This window comes from Pogona vitticeps, chromosome 1 (assembly GCF_051106095.1).
Source record: "Pogona vitticeps strain Pit_001003342236 chromosome 1, PviZW2.1, whole genome shotgun sequence".
NCBI classification, from domain to species: domain Eukaryota; kingdom Metazoa; phylum Chordata; class Lepidosauria; order Squamata; family Agamidae; genus Pogona; species Pogona vitticeps.
In genome coordinates, this window is record NC_135783.1 from 105,924,699 (window position 1) to 105,947,485 (window position 22,787).

Genomic DNA, 22,787 nt, shown 5'->3' on the forward strand with positions numbered 1-22,787 from the left:
CTGATTGCAGAAAGTGAGGAGGAATTAAAGAACCTCTTAATGAGGGTGAAAGAGGAGAATGCAAGAATGGTCTGAAGCTCAACATCAAAAAAACTAAGATTATGGCCACTGGTCCCATCACCTCCTGGCAAATAGAAGGGGAAGATATGGAGGCTGTGACAGATTTTACCTTCTTGGGCTCCACGATCACTGCAGATGGTGATAGCAGCCACAAAATTAAAAGACGCCTGCTTCTTGGGAGGAAAGCGATGACAAACCTTGACAGCATCTTAAAAAGCAGAGACATCACCTTGCCGACAAAGGTCCGCATAGTCAAAGCTATGGTTTTTCTAGTTGCGATGTATGGAAGTGAGAGCTGGACCATAAAGAAGGCTGACCACCAAAGAATTGATGCTTTTGAATTGTGGTGCTGGAGGAGGCTCTTGAGAGTCCCCTGGACTGCAAGGAGAACAAAGCTATCAATTCTGAAGGAAATCAACCCTGAGTGCTCACTGGAAGGACAGATCCTGAAGCTGAGGCTCCAATACTTTGGCCATCTCATGAGAAGAGAAGACTCCCTGGAAAAGACCCTGATGTTAGGAAAGTGTGAAGGCAAGAGGAGAAGGGGACAACAGAGGATGAGATGGATGGGCAGTGTCATTGAAGCAACCAACATGAATTTGACACAACTCTGGAAGGCCTGGCGTGCTCTGGTCCATGGGGTCACAAAGAGTCAGACATGACTTAATGACTAAACAACAACAAAACATTGCAGGGGTTTTAAAATAGAAGAGGATTAAAAGATCAATGGGTATTTAAAAAGCTGATATTATTTATGCATGTTTATTCAGTTGTGAGTTTCCCTTGTATCAACAGACGTCACTTCTTGTGTAGGATTGTACTCTCAGATTTTATTTTCCTAATAGTACTATTTCTTATGTTTTTGAATCACCTGCTGCACCCAAAGGATGAGTCTACAATGATTTACAAAAAGATAACAACACAAAAAGCAATATACAATAAATAGTATGTTAATTAAAACCAATGAATGCTATTCTAGTGAGTGTCCACTGAGCAAGAAGTCCAGACTATATCGTAACATGGAGTCATGCTGCTTGCTCAGTACTCATTGCACAGTAGTTAATCTGCAGCAGTGCAATTAAGACTCTGCTTATTACCTGCGTTTGTTCCTGAGCTGAGGTAGCTGGCTTAAGGCTAACAACCTTCCATCCTTCCAAAGTGGTAAACTGAGTACTTAGCTTGCTCTGGGGACAATGTGTAGCCTGCATAATTATATTATAAACCACCTAGAGCAGGGGTCTCCAAACCTTTGAGGGTGAGAGCTACATTGTATATTTTCAACATTTTTGATGGCCGAAGGAATATGTGTGTTCATACACATGGCCGTACACATCTGCATGCACACACACATGCACCCCCACCCGGATGCCCCTGCCCACCCTCCCGTGCAGACACCCACCCACATGGATGCATGCATGCACACCCGCACTGATGCCCTCCCACCCACTCGCATGCACCCCCACCCACATGCACACAGCCTGCACAGACACCCACCTGCATGGACACCTGCCGGCATGCACAATCACACATCCACGGTCTGCTCCCACACATGCACACATGCATGGATGCCCATCTGCCCACATCCCCTGCCTTCCCGCATGCTGCCTGCCCCTGAATCAACCATCTCTTTCTCAAAAGACCATCCCTCCCCCCCCATATTGGTAAGAGTGAGAGGAAGTCATCACATAATTAGGTCACAATGATGGGTAGTGCAAAAGGGAAAAGGTGTAGGTGAGTTCCATAGGGGCACCTGGGGGGGGCAAGTTATCTCACCTCTGAATTGCAGAATCAGAGGTTTTATTGAGGAGAGGGGTGAGGCAGAGGGTTCCCATAGGCCGTGGGGAACCTAGGGTCACAAGTCTCAGGTGAACACCGGCCTCAGGGGTACTCTGAAATTTGGATGGCCAAGACTATGCTGTACAGAGGACAGTGTAGCTTCGGAGCTGGGAACTCACCCTGGGAAGGGGTGGGTCAGAGGTCAGGGTCAACTCCAATTCCAGACCCAGTTTTGCACTACAATAGCCCCCCTTCTGAAAGGGGAAGTTCAAGTTAAAAGGTTTCAAAAAGTTGTGGCCCCATTTTAACCCACTTTCTGTGTCTCACCTCATTATTCTGGGCTGGGTGGCCAATGTCTGTTTTACCTGCTTCAGTTCATTGGCCTCAGTCCATTCTATACTTGAATATCTAAATTCTAACTTGCATTGATGAAATGTCCACAAAACTCATAATATATTCTAACTTTCCTTTCTGGTATACCAACCACAGCCAAAATGTTTCTTAAAGTAAACAGAATTATTTATGTTAAGTTTAGGGAACTTTTTTTTAAAAAAAATGTAGCTATTTATTCATTATAATGACTGTATCTAGAACATTTTGAAATTCATGTTGTATTTCTTCATACATCTTTTATATGATGTAAGCCACCTCAAGTCTTTTTAAGGAGAATATTTTAAATAAAAAGTAAAAATACTCATGTCAGGTGTAGTTCATAGCATTTCACGGTACATCTCTATGAGTTCAGTCTACCATACATGTCTTGTCAAGTGATGCTGTTGTCCAAAATGCTCTATGTAGTATCAGTGTAATATCAAGAAAGGTCTTTTTGATTTAGGTCACTATTCTTTCTCTAAGGTTGCACCCAATAGAAAAAAAAGATACATCAGGTGGAGCTGGCTTAGTTGGACCACTCTTTCCATGAATCAGAGAAATACTTTCCGTTCTTCTAGACACTTAAGATGTATGTTGATGTCACAGCATGAAAAGTTCTTTTATTATGCAAGCATTTATTCATAAGGCTTGGAATTCTTCTCCAGGCACAGAAACTTACACCTCATTGCACTCAAAAAGAAAAGACTATTTTCTCTGGCAAAACCAAAAACAGATTGTGCAAAAAAGACAAAATCAAGGACTCTCTCTCTCTCTCTCTCTCTCTCTCTCTCTCTCTCTCTCTCTCACACACACACACACACACACACACACACACACACATACACACACACACGCAAAAGTGCAAATGAGTTATCCCCAAGGATCACTGAAAACAGCACTAGGGAACAAACTGTACCAAAACAATAGAGATTAATGGAATGATTTCCATAGAATTAAAGAGTTTCATTATTATGTCCATATACAGTGGTGCCTCGACTTACGAATGCCCTGACCTACAGACAAATTGACTTACAAACAGCTCCAGCCGCAAAATTTTGCTTTGACTTGTGGCCGGAGCTTTTTAAAAAAATTATTAATAACACAAACAAACATACAAAACAAACACGAAACACATAATCGGGGAGACTATTTTCCATGTATCCATCTAACATATAATACTGACTACATAAACCATATTGCCCTACTAAACATCTTTAGGCCATATCCGTTTGATATATAATTCTGACTACATAAACCCCAAAGATTAATATACATAAATTGTCAATATATAAACTTGAACCTGTATTGATCTTATATTCAAGCCACTCTTAATTGCATAGACCAACTAGAGTTCATAAATTACTTAATATTTTCATGTTTCTAGCTTTTCATCAATACCTTCTAATCTAAAAAAGGTATTGATGAAAAGCCGCCTAGAGTGGTCTTAACCGACCAGATAGGCGGGATATAAATAAAATAAAATAAATAAATAAATAATCAGAATCGTTTAAGTACCGTATTTTTCGCTCCATAAGACGCACCTTTCCATAAGACGCACCAAATTTTTAGGAGAAGAAAACAGGAAAAAATTATCTGCTTTCTTCTCCTAAAATTTGGTGAGCCTTATGGAGAGGTCCATCTTATGGAACACACCCTAGGGTCCTAGGGTGTGTTCCAGGACCCTTTCGAGCCTCCCCCTGCCTCCCTCAGGGGCGAGAGGGGGTGAAATCACCACCTTCTGGGGCTCTTCTGAAGTTTCCCAAGCCTCAGAAGAGCCCCCAAAGGTGGTGATTTCATCCCCTCTGGCCCCCAGGGGAGGCAGGGTCAGTCTCCAAAGAGTCCTAGAACACACCCTAGGACCCTTTGGAGACTCACCCTGCCTCCCCCGGGCGACAGAGGGGGCAAAACAGGCAGCTTCCAGGATCTTTTCTGAGCCTTTCCAGGCTCAGAAAAGGTCCTGGAAGCTCCCGATTTTGCCCCCGGTGTCCCCGTGGGGGTGGGTGGGTGGGAGCCTGGCAAGGGTCCAAGGGAGCCTCCCACCCCCCCCCATGGGACCAGGGGGGGTAAAATCGCCAGCTCCCGATTTTACCCCCCCTGGCCACGTGGGGGTGGGTGGGGGAGGGTGGCATGGGTCCAAGGGAGGGTCCCCTGGACCCTTGCCACCCTCCACCCCCCCCACGGAGCGGGGGGGTTTAAAATCGCCAGCTTCTGAGAGTGTTTGGAGGCTTATCAAGCTTCCAAACACTCCCAGAACCTGGTGATTTCGCCAGGGCTGGCCCCGTGGGAGGTGGGGGGAGGGTGGCAAGGGTCCTGGGATGCTTGCCACCCTCCACCCCCCCCCATGGGACCCGGGGGGGGAAATTGCCAGGTTCTGGGAGTGTTTGGAGGCTCCCCAAGCCTCCAAACACTCCCAGAAGCTGGCGATTTTAACCTCCCTGGCCCCATGGGGGTGGGTGGGTGGGAGCCTGGCAAGGGTCCTGGGAGGCTCCCTTGGACCCTTGCCACCCTCCACCCCCCCCATGGGACCAGGGGGGGTAAATTCGCCAGCTTCTGGGAGTGTTTCGAGGCTCCCCAAGCCTCCAAACACTCCCAGAAGCTGGCGATTTTACCCCCCCTAGCCACGTGGGGGTGGGTGGGGGGAGGGTGGCATGGGTCCAAGGGAGGGTCCCTTGGACCCTTGCCACCGTCCACCCACCCCCCACGGAGCGGGGGTTTTTTTAAAATCGCCAGCTTCTGAGTGTGTTTGGAGGCTTATCAAGCTTCCAAACACTCCCAGAACCTGGCGATTTCGCCAGGGCTGGCCCCGTGGGGGGGTGGGGGGAGGGTGGCAAGGGTCCTGGGAGGCTCCCTTGGACCCTTGCCACCCTCCACCCAGCCCCCCAATGGACCAGGGGTGGTAAATTCACCAGGTTTTGGGAGTGTTTGGAGGCTCCCCAAGCCTCCAAACACTCCCAGAAGCTGGTGATTTTACCCCCCCTGGCCCCGTGGGGGTGGGTGGGGGGAGGGTGACATGGGTCCAAGGGAGGGTCCCTTGGACCCTTGCCACTCTCCACCCACCCCCCACGGAGCGGGGGGTTTTTAAAATCACCAGCTTCTGAGAGTGTTTGGAGGCTTATCAAGCTTCCAAACACTCCCAGAACCTGGCGATTTCGCCAGGGCTGGCCCCGTGGGGGGGTGGGGGGAGGGTGGCAAGGGTCCTGGGAGGCTCCCTTGGACCCTTGCCACCCTCCACCCCCCCATGGGACCAGGGGGGGTAAATTCGCCAGGTTCTGGGAGTGTTTGGAGGCTCCCCAAGCCTCCAAACACTCCCAGAAGCTGGCGATTTTACCCCCCCTGGCCCCGTGGGGGTGGGTGGGGGGAGGGTGACATGGGTCCAAGGGAGGGTCCCTTGGACCCTTGCCACTCTCCACCCACCCCCCACGGAGCGGGGTTTTTTTAAAATCACCAGCTTCTGAGAGTGTTTGGAGGCTTATCAAGCTTCCAAACACTCCCAGAACCTGGCGATTTCGCCAGGGCTGGCCCCGTGGGGGGGTGGGGGGAGGGTGGCAAGGGTCCTGGGAGGCTCCCTTGGACCCTTGCCACCCTCCACCCCCCCATGGGACCAGGGGGGGTAAATTCGCCAGGTTCTGGGAGTGTTTGGAGGCTCCCCAAGCCTCCAAACACTCCCAGAAGCTGGCGATTTTACCCCCCCTGGCCCCGTGGGGGTGGGTGGGGGGAGGGTGACATGGGTCCAAGGGAGGGTCCCTTGGACCCTTGCCACTCTCCACCCACCCCCCACGGAGCGGGGGTTTTTTAAAATCACCAGCTTCTGAGAGTGTTTGGAGGCTTATCAAGCTTCCAAACACTCCCAGAACCTGGCGATTTCGCCAGGGCTGGCCCCGTGGGGGGGTGGGGGGAGGGTGGCAAGGGTCCTGGGAGGCTCCCTTGGACCCTTGCCACCCTCCACCCCCCCATGGGACCAGGGGGGGTAAAATCGCCAGCTTCTGGGAGTGTTTTGAGGCTTGGGAAGCCTCAAAACACTCCCAGAACCTGGCGATTTTGCCAGTGATGGCCGGTGCGTGGGTGGGAGGAGCGTCGCAAGGATCTGAGTGAGCTTCCAGGACCCTTGCGACGTTCCCCCCACCTGGAAGCTGGCGATTTCGCCGGTGCTGGCCCCGTGGGGGGGTGGGGGAGCCTCGCAAGGGTCCTGGAAGGCTCACCCGGACCCTTGCAACGCTCCCCCCCACGGGGCCAGCAGCAACGAAATTGCTGCATTCACACCATTAGACGCACTGACTTCCCCACCCACATTTTGGAGGGGGAAAAGTGCGTCTTATGGTGCAAAAAATACGGTAATTAATTGTTATAAATTTTTCTTGAATTTGTTATCCTTTATGTTGTAAGCTGCCTAGAGTGGTCAAAATGACTAAATAGGCGGGGTATAAATACAATCAATCAATCAATCAATCAATCAATCAATCAATCAATCAATCAATCAATAAATAATTTAAGCATTACCTGTACTTATCAACCATTTAAGACAGTGGTTCTTAACCTTGGGTGACTCAGGTGTTTTTGAACTGCACCTCCCAGAAACCCCAGCCAGCACAGCTGGTGGTGAAGGCTTCTGGGAGTTGCAATCCAAAAACACCTGAGTAACCCAAGGTTAAGAACCACTGATTTAAGATATTCAGCAAGTAACTTTCCCATTTTGGTTATATTTCTTTGCTCCATGTATGAACCAGGGATATAAAGTCTCTATAGATCCTTTCACCTGCGTACCCCTCTATCCAATACTTATCATAAACAATTCTAATTTCATCAGTAAAGGTAGCTTAACCACACACACCTCCCCACACAAAAGCTCTAGGCCCGCTTAATACATTTCTGAAAGATCCCCACTTTTACAGCTAAGAAGACATTGTAAACCTAATCTTGTCTATATAATCAATATAGTAATTCACTCATATTTAAGCTCTCTCTATATACCATAAGAACCAAAGTATCTATTATAGTATATTCTATTACAGTATATTCTGTGTGACTATATATCTCTCAAGACCAAGAAATTTTATCATTTAATCCACAGATTACTTCCCCCCCCTTTTCATTTTTGCTTCTCAACTCCAGTATCCAGTGCTGTTTTGTTTTGTTTTGTTTTGTTTTGTTTCTCTTCTTGGCATATATAGCTACCAAAAGCTAGCATTTTATCTAAATTTAAATGTAAGCTCATTAGTATTTCAGTGGTTTCTTTCTAAAATATCCTGTATTTTCTGCATGCCAAACCTTACAGCACTGGCATCATTCACGTCGAAGAGGGGAGTACTGCTATGTTGGAGGGAGCACTAAGATTTGAAGAAATATATCCCTCTAAAAAGATTTAGAGAATCCTGCAAAGAGGACTACATGCTCGGTAATCACATGGACAACATGGAGAATTGGTGGGTGTGGTACAATATGTTGTGAAAAGGCATAGTTATGAAAGGATCACACCACACTATATCCTGTTGTTCCAACTTCCACTTTTCACACTTATGCACCAAATCATGTGCACAAAAATGTGCAATGAGACACTTTGCTTTTGGAATTTCCACCCCTGGAGATTTCCCAGAAAAGAATATTATTCAAAATTGCATCCATAGATAAGGTACAGTGGACCCTCTACTTAAGGAATTAATCCGTATTGGAACGGTGGCTGTAAGTCGAAAAGTCTGTAGGTCGAATCTCCATTGACCTACAATGCATTGAAAACTGATTAATCCCACAACTGGCAGTTTTTATTCTATTTTTTTTCCATTTTGGTTTTTTCTGGTCTGTAAGTCGATTCTCCGGCTGCAAGTCGAATCTAAATTTTGCAGCCAGAGAAGTCTGTAACTCGAAAAGTCTGTAAGTCGAGCCGTCTGTAAGTTCAGGGTCCACTGTATACTAAATTAGCATATTCATGGTTCCTGTCTTAAGTTCAACAAAATAAAAACACTGCTGATGGATATCAACATGTCAACATACAATTTGTGATGGATATCAAAATATTAGTGATGGTCTTCAGCATAAAGTACTTATTTTCCTCACCTATTGCTTTGACTCCATTTTCTTTACATCCTTTCTAAGCGGATGTGCACAGGAAGCCAAAATGCAATTCTGTTATGCCTTCTGAGCTTTCCAAATAATTTCCTGAAGTGGGAATTAAATTGGAGTAGTCAGTCAGTCTTCTGAGAGTTTGCAGATGTTAGAAAGATAAATGTTGCAATGCAGCCTTTTTATGTTTTGCAAGGCACTGCCTGTAAATGCGCTGCTGGTATTGTCACTTCATAATGAATTACTGTAATCAAGTTCTTCACATAGTGGTCTCCATGTTCACTTTTAGTAAAGCAAAAGAAGGCAATCACTGCACAATTAAAGTAAAAAGTAAGTAATATAGAATAGCTATGGCTTTAATATTGTAGCATCTGAATTGTTTGAGAAAAAGTTGTGGATTCAGTGGGATAGGTAATTTTGAAATATATCAAATACTAGACTGTCCCAATACAAGCATGTGGAAGAAAGAGATCTTCTCTTAGTTCTTCTAGGGAAAAGATTTAAACAGAAGCTACTCTCTAGAACATATTTTTCTCTTCTCTTAGACCCTACAGGAGCAAATTTGAGTAAAATTTGGAATTTTACTCAAATTTAGTAAAATAAATAATTTCCCCTTCCCCAAGAAATGTATTAAATTTTCCCCCAGCATTCCCTGGGCATTTTTCTTGAGGTGTGTATTCCTTTTAAAGTTTGGGAATATTATTTGAGTGGTTTTCATTTGCAGGACAATTATTTATGTCCACAATGTTCTGCAAGCCGTAGTACAACTTATAGTAAGCCAAGCAATTAGCACAAGGAATGTGAACGGAAGTGAAGTCACAGCAGTGCTTTCCAGAATGTGTCAGACAAGTCTTGCATAACGAGTTGGTCACACCCTCTGGAAGAAGAAACAAAGTATAAGCTTTGAGATTTGCACAAGTATGAAAACAGAATTTCCACAAGCAGGAGAAGCCTTACACTAGCAGACATGGAGACAAGCCAATGGCCAAACTTCTGTTGTGTAGTTATGCAAAAAGTGTAACTTTTAGCAGCAAACTGCCATAAGCAAAGAAATCTACTTATCTGTTTTATGCTGACTCAGGAGTACACAACATGACTCAGGGGTACTCAATTCCTATGGAGATCTTTTTATGTTAATTTGCCTCTAAAGGCTACACCTTTTGTGCATCTGCATAATAGGATTTTGACCAATGAGTTTTAATCAACTGAAAGCATGGTAGATTTATTCAATAATAATAATCCCAGTTTACTGTTTCCTAGCTTTGAGATCTATACGAGGTGTGCCAGTAGCATTCCTTATAAGGGCTGAAATCAGGATGATTTTTTAATGAAACCAGAATTAGGCATCAAGTTTTTGAAAAATCCCATCCATGTGCAAAATGTAAAAAAACACCTCCCCATCACGCATCGGTGAGGCGTCAGTTTAACAGGTTTCACTTGTAACAACTACAATGAAACCATATGGAGGGAATAAACAAGTCCTCCTATTGAGTTCCCCAGTGGGCAATTCACATCAGCCTCTGTATCTAAATGACATGAAATAAAATTCAGATGCTTGAAATATATAGGCAAAAACATTCAAGGAAGAGACAACAAAGCATTTATAAAATATATCAGAATAAAGATGGCCTGTTTTACACATTTTATGATAACCTGAGGGGCAAATCACCTCATTCCCTTTATTAGGCTTAAAAGAGTGTTAGGGCAACTGTGTGCAATTACTCCAGTATAACAATAACTATGAGCTATCAAGTTAATTCAAACTTATGGTGACCCATCTAGGGTATTCTAAAGTGCTCAAAAGTGATTCATCAGTCCCTCCTTCTGGTGGTGCTCTGGGATCATGAAGCTTGTCCAAAGCTACACAGGTAGCAGGGCACGTAACCCCATCGGCTCCACATGTTTCATGTGAACTCAGCTGGTTCTCTCCCAGCAGGCATAGTGAGGATTTGAACATCTGATCCTCATGCAGGCACTTCGACCCTCTGAAGCATTACAGTACATTCACAAATGCTTCCAGACAAGAATAGATATGCAGCTTTGTTTACAGAAGACATCTATCAGGTGTAGTTGAAGAGGAAGAAGTGATTCGGGGCAAAGCTAGAACTGTTATCTTCATCAGTGGTGACCTTAACCTAATACATAATAGAGGTTTAATTCCTCTCAGGTTGGGACAAGCAAATGATAACTAGAACATACAAATAAGCATTTTTCTCTCAGAACAACATATTTCTAAGCAAATACCATCATCTTACAGACATTTTAAAACACAGACATTTGAATCAGCTCAGAAACTGAGTTAGAGAAGTAAGCATCTAAAGGATGGCTGTGTTGATAACCAGCACATTACTCCAGGAGGAGTAGACTGGTACAAATTACTCTGAAATTCATTTCAAAATCCCGGTCCCTCCTCCCTATTTTGTTTTGTATGATAGGTTTTAGGAGGACGTAGAAAGCTTCAAATAGAAGGCTTTGAAAGGAAGCAGGAGCCAGGAGTCATGGCAGGAATTCTATTCTGTGCCAAACAAGAAATCCGGCACCAAATCATGTCTGTTTCAACATTAGAAAGAGCTGAAATAAGCATTACCTTGTAGAGTATTTACATGATGCCCCTTTTAAAAATTTGTTTCAGATTTTCTAATCAAAGTCCACATTTTCTTTGAAACCTTTGTGTCCAGGGCCACACTATAGCTTCTTCCTGGAAGATAATCAGGACAGCAAAAAGACAAAGCTGTTTATAATGCCTCTCACCACCACCACCACATATATATGTACTACAAAGAGCCTGCCCCAAAATCAAGGCTGTAAGCGAGAACAAAGATGCTGTAATCTTGGCAATCATATTTGGAGTGAGAGCAAAAGAAGCCACCTGAAGAATTCCCAATCCATCAGTCACTAGGTTGCTTCAAAATAGCTGTTGCAAATGTTCATTCAATTTCTCTTCCATGGAGTCCAGTGTCACGCTCATGTCTCTGCCACTTGCAAGCTACCATTCCATGTTAAGGCTTGACCTGCACAGGTAAACATCGCTGAATGCATACAATACATTAAATATAAAGCAGGGCCGTGCGTTCATTTCTTTTCAGAAAAGAACAACAAAAAATTCATCAAAACAGGTAGGGATCCAAACTAAAGCCTTCTGGCAGATGTTAGAGTTAACCCATAAATTCAAGAGGGAAATATCTGAGTGTCACAAAAAAAGCTTATTTCACCTCTGAGATTATGCAAATTGGCTTGTTTTGTTTGAAGTCTGATTTCACAAATATGAAAAGATTGCTTCAATCACCTCTCTGCAACATTAAAAGGACTCTAGCTCTAATTATGGATTAACTCTAATAGTCATGTGTCCTGTCTTTGGAAAGGTGTACAAAAACGGACTGAATAAGAAACACTTGTGGAATTCCAGGTTGACTGTGGGGCACTGTTCATTCATGGGGTGGAGAAACTGCACAACAGATCAATTGTATCCTATTCGATATTTGCAGGGTTAAAAGGATGGACAACGATTTGAACAGAAAAGTGTAAATTGAAAGTAATAGAGTGGACTGAGTTACTGGCATGAAAGGAGAAAATGAGTGATAGTTAATCCCCCCTCCAAAATATCTCCTAATATATGTATCTCCAACAGCAGCTGCTCCACTGGCCATTTGTCAGAGCTGTAGGGGAAAGAGGAAGACTTGCATGGCTTCTTAGATAGCCCTTTCGCATTCTAGAAAGAATTTATCTCTTTGTTCTCTCATTCAGCATATAGGTAGCCAAACTTTACTGAACTGTTGTTAGAACTGAGCTGGTCTTAGAGCCGTTCTTAACTGAGCTGTTCTCAGTTGTTCTCGGTGCCTGTGATGGTGGAGTGATGACTGTAGTATGACCTGGAACGGACAGGTCACAAAATCAGGGCATTGTTTAACACACACATCCGTTCTTCTTATTCACTTGAATTGACTTGTTTTGTTTTAACCAGTGATCCAGAAATAAAGAGAGAATGTAAGGAAACCCTGGGAATAAGGAGGTTGGAATGTGTCCTAACAGGTATAGGGGATTATATATGCCCATTCAGAATTGATCGGGGAACTTCTCTAAACCCCTTATCCATTTCTGGCATGAATTAGTTGATTTTTTTTCCCCACTGAACCAGCTGAAGTAAGCCAAGTTGTAACTCGTGAGTAGTCTGCCCTCCTGATTTCAGCCAAACCACAACTAACTGAATTCGGGTTTAAGGGGACATTATGATCTGAACTAAAGGAGTGTCAATGCATAAGCGGATAATTGTTTCTTATTGGGATAAGGATGATAAATAGAGACCAATACCACAAACCATGTTTTCCAGGATGAGAAGAGTGTCCATGTAATACCTTTTAGCCTATGTATCTGTCTTTTGCCTACCATCTCACAAGGCACTTGTAACGCTCAAGCTGATGCTTCATTTAAGAAATCATCAAAGGAAAAACACCACAAAGAAAGAAAAATATACAACAGGAGGCAGCACAGATGCAATTAGAGAGTGAGTTGTGGCCTTCACTGTCAAAGCAGCAAGCAAAACAACCCTTTTGGCTTTATGAACTCTATTTGAGAACTTTGACCTCTCCCGTCTAGAAAGCAGCTCTCATTTACTTATTAGGGGAAGTTAAATGGAGTGTTATACCTTTGATGAAAACACTGAACAATATAAAAGTGCAGGGACAAACTGTGTTATAAGCAATATTAAGATTAGTCTGAGTCAAGTAGTTAGCTTTTATTAGGCCATAACATACGTAATTAAGTAATAGTTTTTGGAATTTAAATAGTTTTAGGGTTTAATACTATATCCCAAAACCAATTACAATCTTGTAGTATTTCTCATATAACTATAGTACTGCCCTGCACACACATCAAATACATAATTATTTCACATTTCATAAAGTACAAATATTATACTGGACCTACTAATATCCTGCTACTATCATTACTGCTACCATTTAACATTTATTTAGGGTCAGCATTTCACAAGAGACCATATGTGATAGTCCAGGGGACTTTCAATCTGCAGTAGTCTAATAATGCAAAATAATAACAATTTTAAAAATTGGCCAGCTTCTTTTATAGCAGGAACCAGCCAGAATCGCTTCTCTTCTATTGCTTAAGTGCAAAGCAGATTGGTTCATTTTTAGTACATGGGTCACTAACATGGTTAAGACTTGAGTTATAACATCTTCCTTTCCAGTCTTACACATGCCTGAATTTAGAATGGAGAAATATAGATTCTTTTATAAAAGGAGCACAGTCTTTCTTAGGCTTAAAGTATGCACCCTTCTTTTTATCTTTATGTGGTCTTGACCTGTGAGGTGAGGAAGGCTTAAACTTCTTTCAGGAAGTTCATATTTAAAATATTGCCCTTTTTGAACTTTTTTAAAAAACGTTTCCATGCAGGAGTAATTTGGTGAAACAAAATCAAATGAACCAAAAATTGGCAGGGGCAAGAGACTTAACGTCATAGTCCAAAAATGTGACTTTCCAAAAGTCTGCATTCTCCCCCCACCTATGTCTGATGGTCCTGAACCAGATTAGAATTGTGTGACTACTACTACTACTACTACTACTACTACTACTACTACTACTACTACTACTACTACTACTACTACTACTACTGCCTTGTTGAGGCAGAGGGGCTTGCTTGCTTCCATCAGGTTGAGAGCTATGCTGAAGGGTCTCCCAAGCCAGACAGGTCTCAGCTGAGAAACCAGACCAATTCTGTCCACCAACCATCAATGATGATGAGAGGAAATAAACAGAAATCCATACCAGATCCATCGTTGTCCGAATCAACAAGGACCACATCAGAATCTATAACCCCTGGGCTTCTGGTGACAAATGGGTTACAGGGCACAGCAAACCCTGCTGAGGAACCGGGACAGGCAACTGCAAAGCTACTAGAACAACATAAATGCAAAACCCGGACTTCAGCTGAAAATCAAGAAATTATGAAATGTTACTATGAGACAAACCCAACAACAGTGGTTTTCAAAACAGAATGATGGAAACACCCAATTGGTGACATAACTGAATAACAATATTGAGAAATTCCACACAGTACTATAAGCAGTTGCAGATCTCAGAAATAACACCATCAGAGCTTAAAAAAAACCCCCACACACAACAATATTAGGAACAGCATACATACTGCACCAGATACTTGGGGTTATGGTTAAAACTTGTATCTTTTATATAATGCCAGTCAATGTTTTTACTGTTTTGACTGTGCCTGGTGTATAATAATAATAATAATAATAATAATAATAATAATAATAATAATAATAATAATAATAATAATAATAATAATAATAATAATAATAATAATAATGAAGAAGAAGAAGAAGAAGAAGAAGAAGAAGAAGAAGAAGAAGCTATCAAGTCAATTCCCACTTATAGAGACCCTTTTCAGGGTTTTTCAGGTAGTGGTGAGGGCATCCTGGGACTTTGCAGCTTGCACAAGGCCACACAAGCTGGTTCTACTCCACGGGGAATCAAATCCCCAACCTTTGGTTCCACAGACACTATGCTTCGATATATATAATATAATTAAATGAAGTATTTAACATAATTTGTAGTTTAGCTCTTAATATATTCAGAATATATTAAAGAGTGCTTTTATATGCGAGAGGCTGGATACACCTCTAAGGCACAGCTAAGAGTAATGGGCTTTCTCTAGTTACCACCTAATGGGGTTGGAGTACTTAAGAGTGCAGCTGCAGTATAGGAAGCATAGCTGGAGGCAAGTTGCTCTGTTGGGTGGAGCTTGGGAGCATCATTCATCTTCTGCCAAGGTCATTCTTCTTATTGCTGTTTCTTTTGCTGCCGCTTCATAATTCATGCTATTAGAACTACTAGGCTTTAGGATGGAAATAATGGGCTGGCAGACCAGCTGCCTTGCTGCCAGAAGCTTCTTCCTCCACAGCAGCATCTGCTACCTACAAGTAAAATAAAATCAAATAAAATTCAACAGTTGCCAAGAGCTCCATCAAATATTGACATAGCTGCTTTCTCTTTCCTCTGCCTTTCTCCCTAGCAGGTACCCGAGACTGCTGTCTCTAATCTTTTATCTGCAGCTACCCAGATTTGGCTAAGATATGACCTGCTTTGACCTCTGGTGGACATGGCTCCTTTTCTGGAAGGTTAAAATGCATCAAATAGCTTTCTTGTGAGCATTGCTGAAAACAAGAAAGCAATGAAGCGTGTCAGATATATAATGCAGAAGAACACCACATTACAGTGAGCAGAAGCAAGGGGAGAAGGATTGATTACAGAGTGGAAAATAGAAGTGTTTTTGCATAACCTCAGATATTTAAATGTGAACTGCAATACCATCTACTCAGATATAAGCCACTACTGTGTTCAATATGGCTTGCTTACTAGTAAATGTGTTTAGGCTTGGTGCTTATCATAACCAACAACTATAGGAAGATGGAGTGTATAGAGTCTGGCGTGGAGGAACTGCAAAACTTGGAAATAACATATTAGCATTAAAATAATTACTTGTGTGTTAAACAGGAGAACAACCAAATTGATATAACTAATATGAAAACAAAGCTTTCAAACCTTACTTTAAAACATTATTTTTACAAGATTAGGTACATCAATTTCCTTGTCTTCCTCTTTAGTACAAAAATAACAATTTTGTCATGAACACATTACCAATGGTATGTTATTTCCAAACTCTGAGGAACCACTACTTTCAAAGCCCATCCAGGTTGTTTCTGGACAAGAGACCAAGTGCTCATTTATCTTTAGAACATTTTTTGTTTCTTTCCTTCCCCTCCCCCCACTGGTCATTCCTTGTTTTATTTTCTCTCCTACTGGTTTAAGTGGGAGGGAAAAGTAGTTTTCTAGCAGGAATACTTACCTTTTTGTGGGGCATGTTGCAGAAATAAGGGTTTTTCCTCTGCTTATCCCAATGTGCTTCCACATCCACAAACTCAAGAGCAGGAAAAATAGATTAATGATATTAGAGTGATTTTTCTAGTGCAGTAAAGAAGCCTCAGGGAGAATCCTTCCTTTTTCACCTATGAAGAAGAAAATCTCCTGACAGAGAAGAATCTACTCTTCCTGCAAAGTTAGGGTGGGTCCTTTTGTGATGCAATAATGCTTTCCCCCTGTGGGGTATTATTTTACTTTTGCTATATATATCTGTTGGATGTCAAGAAAGTTGAAAGTGAGGTTGTAAAAACAGTAGAAAGACAGAGAAAAAATATTATATTCACTGAAGTGTACAAAATATACAAAAAGTATATTTCAGATCTCCTCATATTTATTATTACTGATGAAGTACATAATGGCAATTTCAGCATACCAACATTATTACTTGACTACATTGATGTTTCTTGAATTTAGTGGTAATAATATTGTTGTTGACATTCAAAGTGTATGTAAGTGCTATGAGGGATTAAACTGAAAACCCTGACAGTTCGTAAAATTTGCCAAGAAACAAACAGATAATATGCATGTCACTTAGAAGTATATCTCACTCAGCTCAACAAGCCTTTTTCCTTTGTAACTACGTATAAAAAGGATTCCAGCCAGTATTGTACTATTTATAGCTAATTTTCAAGATGTACTGCCTCTACTTCCTAAAGGACTGTATTTCATGAAACACAATATTTCATTTAATCCTTGCTGGCTTCATACACTTGAAATGCTATGGTCAGGTGACCACCAGACAGATTATATAATCAATCCCCAGTTGTTTTCTATTGTAAGAATTTCCAGAAAGATAGAAATTTTGGAATTTTACAATAGAACTAGTGAAAAAAAAATTGTATTATCTTAAATATTAACAGATTTCTTATGGAAAAAGCTTCCAGACTGTTCACTTTATCTATTGTATTCCATGAAAACTATTGATTTACTTGATTGTTTAGTCTTTAAGATCTTGAGAGGTTTTTTTTTCATGTTGACTGAAATTTATCATTGTGTTCTTTTTCTCTGATAACTTTAACTCAGGTGGCTTTCTTTCAATATGTATAGACGTATAACAGAGAAAATTTGTCACATGTAAAAAGGACAAGTTAATTGTAACTAAGCTTAAATCCCATCAATGTGTTTGAATGTACTGATATCCTTTACATCAGGATCATATACAGTATAAAGAAAAAAATCAGATTTTCAAGCCAATATTTGTCACATAAAATATGTTCTCTTTATTACCAGAATTATTTAACATTCTTTAAAAATCTGCTAAGTAAATGTAGAGACAGATCTTATGAATATGGGGTATATTATTATTATTTGTTTTTGTCTTGGTTTTTAATAGATCCATAACAAATATTTTATAAGCAGACTCCATTTCCACTTTTTGTTTAAGAATAACTTCTGCTCTTCTGTGCTTAATCTGCACACCGGTTTGGAAACATGCATGTGTTACATGCAGGGACTCAAGTATGACAGCTGGTTTAAAATGACACTTGGCCAATGATATCACCTTGTGGATTATTCTGTTGTTTTTTTTATCATTTTGAAGAAATATTTTATGCATAAACAATTTAAAAAAATATGAGTAGATAACAATAGTGCATTTGTACAATCTAATTACACACAATTTAAGTCTTTGTTGCCAATAAATCCTGATCAAAGCAATTTGCTTCAATATAATACGGAGGCATAATTTGAAGGGATTTGGTGGGAAATTTGTGTTTTTATTACTAAAAACAGTAGGATGGGGGAAAAAATTCTGCCAGTTTAACCATGAACATTGTTTGTGCATTAAAAAGTTCATATACAGAGATGGATTTCGTGGTTGGTATAGGATGGATTATTTTCTTATCTCGTTATCATTGTAATCTACGTCCACAGCTGCATCTATAAATAGCAATAACCAAAATCCTGTTGTGTACATTATGCCTTCAGAAGGCTGATGACACCACTGGCAGATGAAGATTTTTGATAATTAAAGGTGCCCTCTGTTGTCTGACTCATGAACAACCTGTTTCACTGCATTGAAGTCATGGGTGCCATGGAATAAAAAGCAGAACTGTTTTACTACTGAAAATCTTCACTGCTGGATGATGCTACCAACAGGGATAAATTTTTGTTAAGTAAAGACTTTTTCCTTACATCCTGTGGCTTCAGTGCAATGAAACTGATTACTCACAAGTCAGATAACCTATGGAACATGAGGAAGCCTTTCATTATCAAAAAACTCTGCTTGTTGATGACTTCATTACCCTTCTACAACAGTAACTTATGCAATATGATTTTGGCCTATATCTATATCTATATCAAATAACTGTGTCAAAACCAGATAGCCTGGTGAGAGAAAAATAGAATTGTACGTATCCCAGTGCTTACTTTTGGCTATAAGTAACATCATCCCATTAGTGAAGGGACACATTAGTTTACAACCCCCATCAAAAATAAGCAAACAGGCCAACTTCTAACTTCTAGTTGTGATCATTTAACTGTTTCTCCACTTCAAAGAAAAATATATAGAAAAATAAAAACAAAGAAAAATGAATAGCATTAATGAAATGTATCTCTTATTTCCTTTATTTGTCCACTCAGTGGGAAGACCAGTTTTCATAAAAACAGCACGAACAATGTTGCAGTGCATTCCAAAATCTGAAACAGTAAGGCCTCTTTAATGACTTCTTTACCCAGTTTTGGACTATGACCAGAAACCTGCAGAAAGCAGCACGTATACCATGGAAATATTGATGCATGCAGATTGGAGCCCTTGTCTGCATGTTCATTGCCTGTTTCCTTCTTTGGTTTCAAGCTATGAGCAATTTCATCTCATGGCATGCAAGTTGTGCACAACCTGAAAATGAAGCAGGAACCCTTGAGCTGGCAGCAATCTGCCACTGTTGCTATCATCACTTCCATGACACAACAGCAGTCAGGCACTAACTCATTAAGTCTTTGGTCTGAATTTATGGATATATCCTCTTTCTGATACTCACTCTCCCTTTAAAAGACTGCCTTTCCTTTTGCAAGAGCCACTTTACGATCAGTAACGGAATGACCGGAGTATTTGAAATGCTCTGACACAAGCTTTTTAGATGCTTTTTCTGATTTGTGTCAATTTAGTCTCATATAGAGAGATTGTCCTGTTTGCACTATGTGGAGGGGGTATAGAGGATACTATGGTTAGAATATGACATAGCAAGATGAATGGGTAAATGAGCCCCTAATGCTGTGGATGACTCTGTGCTGCTGATTCCCCCCACAACAGTGGTATTGGTGACCATCAGATTTCCTGAAACCAATTCCATGGACTCCATGTTGTAAGGAAAATCAGCATCTTTTATTGCTCAAAGTCAGAGATAGCTACAGAAGTGAAGGCTCTCCATGAACCTCCTGGAGAGCTGAATTCCCAGTAGTAACCCTGTAGAGCAGGCTTGTCCAACCTTGGCCCTCCAGATGTTCTTAGACTACAGCTCCCAGAAGCCTTCACCACCACCTCTGCTGGCCAGGACTTCTGGGAGTTGAAGTCCAAGAACATCTGGAGGGCCAAGGTTGGACACCACTGCTGTAGAGTATGTCCTTCCCAGAGAAATCCCCATTAGTGTCACGGACTGCACCAAGAGTCTAGGCCCTGAGAAACAGTAAGGACGAATGAGTCCAGAGCCCAGTCATGATCCTTTCAGTGATGGCCAGTATAACTGGGAGAGAGGCACTTTGCTCCACTCCTCTATTCCTTCTGAAGTCACCTTGGCCTCTCACGCTGGTGCTTTCATCACTACTGCCATAGAGTAGCTGCTGCTGCTCTCATTAGCCGTCATGGGCATCAAGGTCTCATTGGCAGTTTCAGGAGGCAATTGCACAGGGGCTCCTCCTTCCTTTGCCCACTTGGCGGTGCTTGGCAGTGCTCAAGATTCAACTCCCAAGTGCTCTCCACCTCTCCTGGAGTACAAAAGTGAAGATCCCAAGCCTCTACAGTCTTTCTCCAGGACTCTTCTTCCTTCAAGGTTTCCATGTCACCTCAGTTTCTCCCGAAGCCCTTGAGTCCTTCCATTCCTCCTTAATAAAACAAAGCAAAATAAAATAAAATCTCTGCCACTGTTTCCTCATCTATCCTCCACAGCTGCATCTGTCAGTCAGCTCCTTGGTGGAGACCTATTAACCTTCTGCCTTGTTTGCCAGAGGCCTGAAAGCCAGGGTCTTTCCTAAGCTTTCCTAGGGCTGCTGGGTCAGGGCAGACAGCATTCCAAGGATGCTGGTGGCAACCCCTTCATAGTGACATAGTGGGAACCAATAATGGTATTTAGCACTAACTCAACACAGGGACACCATTGGCATCTCGGTTTCTAATGTGGCTTTGTTCTACTCTAGAATCCATTTTATCAGAACTGTTATCTGTTTCAGCTTGTTGGGCCACAGCTGTCTGTGAATACAGATATAGTAAGGTTTCTTATCGTGCCCACAGCAGTAGGCCAGTATATACCCTCCACTTAGTGATTCCGCACTATAAGGTTGATAAGGTTGCTTCTGTTACATTACATGAATACATCCTCCACTTCTTTATTTTGTTTCATAAAATTATCTGTGAAGAGTAGTTCAAAGGTCTTTAGCACTGTTCCCCCCCCCCCCCATTGTATGTTTCTTTCACTTCAGGAGGTCCTAAATTATATCTTGGTCTTTTCTGGAGAGCATCACATAAGCATTCACTGTGCCTTTCTCACATCTAGTCTTCTACACCTTGGACAACTACAATTTTATGAGTCATTTATTGTATATGTACATGAATGCACTTCTAGAAACTGTTCCTCAACTGTGTTTATATGTGACAAATCCTCTCAGCTAGAGAAACTGTTTACAGGTTCTGAACAGCTTTCAGTGGGTAGCAGAACATCTTCATCTTCAAATATACAGTGCCCACCTTCAGGGTCACCCTGAAAGAACCATTCTCACTATTAAGTAACAGTAACATGGAGACACATTTTCTATCCAGAATACAACAGCATAATTTGGGAATCACTATGAGTACATAGTTTCTGTTGATGGTAGAGTGATGGATTTATTTCTCCCAGAAACACTCACTCTTCCAGGGAGTCCCGAACTCCTGATTACAAAGCAATTGTTTGCATATTTGCTTCTTCACAGATAGGATGCTTCACTATCTTTGTAAACAATAGGTTGGTTTTGCAGATGCCACAGTTTTGACAAAATGTTGTCCATTTTCTCTCTCTTTGGACAAGGAATGGTGCTGTGCTTCATCTGGATACTTACACCAGCTTTTCTGAGTCATATTTTCACCACAAAATGGGCATGTGTCTCTTCCCCTGCCTCAATATATTACAATGCCTGAGACAAAACAGTAGCCAACAGACAAAAAAAGCAATAGATTTGTTCAGACAATCTTTGTTCTACCTGGCTTTTTTAAAAAAATAAACAAACAAAAAAACGAACAAGCAAAAGGAAACACCTGTACATGCCAGATGGCTGAGACTCTAGGCTTTGTTTACAACACTTTAGCTGACAATATCACAACATGTTTACCTTGTAGATTTAGTTCTGTGTGAGTTCTGCAACAAACATGTCTCCCGGGGTGCTCACATGTCCCCTGTGCCTGGATTAAGGGTTATTATAAAAAGCCTTGTGCCAACCTAAAACTGCCCTTATCTGACAAAAGCTTTAGGACACTGGGGCCTATGTCTCCAGATGCATCCAAGAAGTCCACAAAACCTTATGTCAAATAAAACCCGTTAGCCTTTGAAATGCCTCAAGTTTTTTTTCATTGTTTATTTCAGCAACAAACTAATATGGCTGTCCCTTCAAAATTTCAACTTCATTAAGTTATTTCTGAACTGATGTTCCTCATCATTTCCAAATACTCTGAAATATGTGGGTTTGCCTTTTCTTTAAACATGCACACACACGCGTACACCCAAACCACATTTCTCGGTAAATTGTTGCAGACTGCTTTATCAGAATCTCATTATGACTGCAGAGCCGGAGAATCGCTTGCATTCCCTGTACATTACGAATGCTCTTCAAATCCTCATTTGTCATGTTCAAGGTTATGTAGAGATGATGTACCAGAAACCCAAACACTTTTACTGCAATCAGTCCCACAGTTCCTGCCTATAACAGACAAATGTCTTAAACCCCTGGATAATGTCAAAATTAAAGTACCATTTAGAAGAGATTATATGGGAAGTATGGTGTCAGAAAGGAAAATATTGAAGATAAAAATGGAACTCTCAGCTGTAAATAATTTCATAGCATTTCTTGGAACTAGGTACCAGGTAGCAATATGCAAGTATCAACTACCACATACCTCAAGCGGATCCTTCTGCACAGTCTGCATACATAGACCACACCTGGAGAAAGTTACAAGAGGTAATAACTGGAACAGGAGAAAGAGAAAGAGGAACCAGCACTCCACTCTAATCCTTGTCCAGGCAGATGGGATATTTTGTCATCTCAGGGTCCCTTTCTGCAGCAGGATTCATGCTGAATTAGACCTACAAGGTGGGTCTTTTATGAGAATTGCTTAGAGTTATAAACAAATGTACCCTTGCTTCAGCCTTTTGCTACATACAGGTTTTGCAGGC

At 41.6% G+C, this 22,787-nt stretch overlaps 1 long non-coding RNA gene across 7 annotated transcripts in view; it reads right to left on the reverse strand.

Moving 5' to 3' along the window:
- Positions 1-7,329: 7,329 nt before the first annotated feature.
- LOC140706870 (uncharacterized) overlaps positions 7,330-22,787 on the reverse strand; it is a 63,697-nt gene continuing 48,239 nt past the window's right edge. For 6 of the 7 annotated variants that reach the window (XR_013538694.1, XR_013538691.1, XR_013538693.1 and 3 more), the window contains 3 exons: positions 14,041-20,250; positions 10,850-10,960; positions 7,330-9,139 (listed from right to left, as the gene is read on the reverse strand). This is a non-coding gene — a long non-coding RNA (uncharacterized LOC140706870). The remainder of the gene's footprint in view (positions 9,140-10,849; positions 10,961-14,040; positions 20,251-22,787) is intronic. The other variant, XR_013538689.1, reaches the window with a different exon arrangement.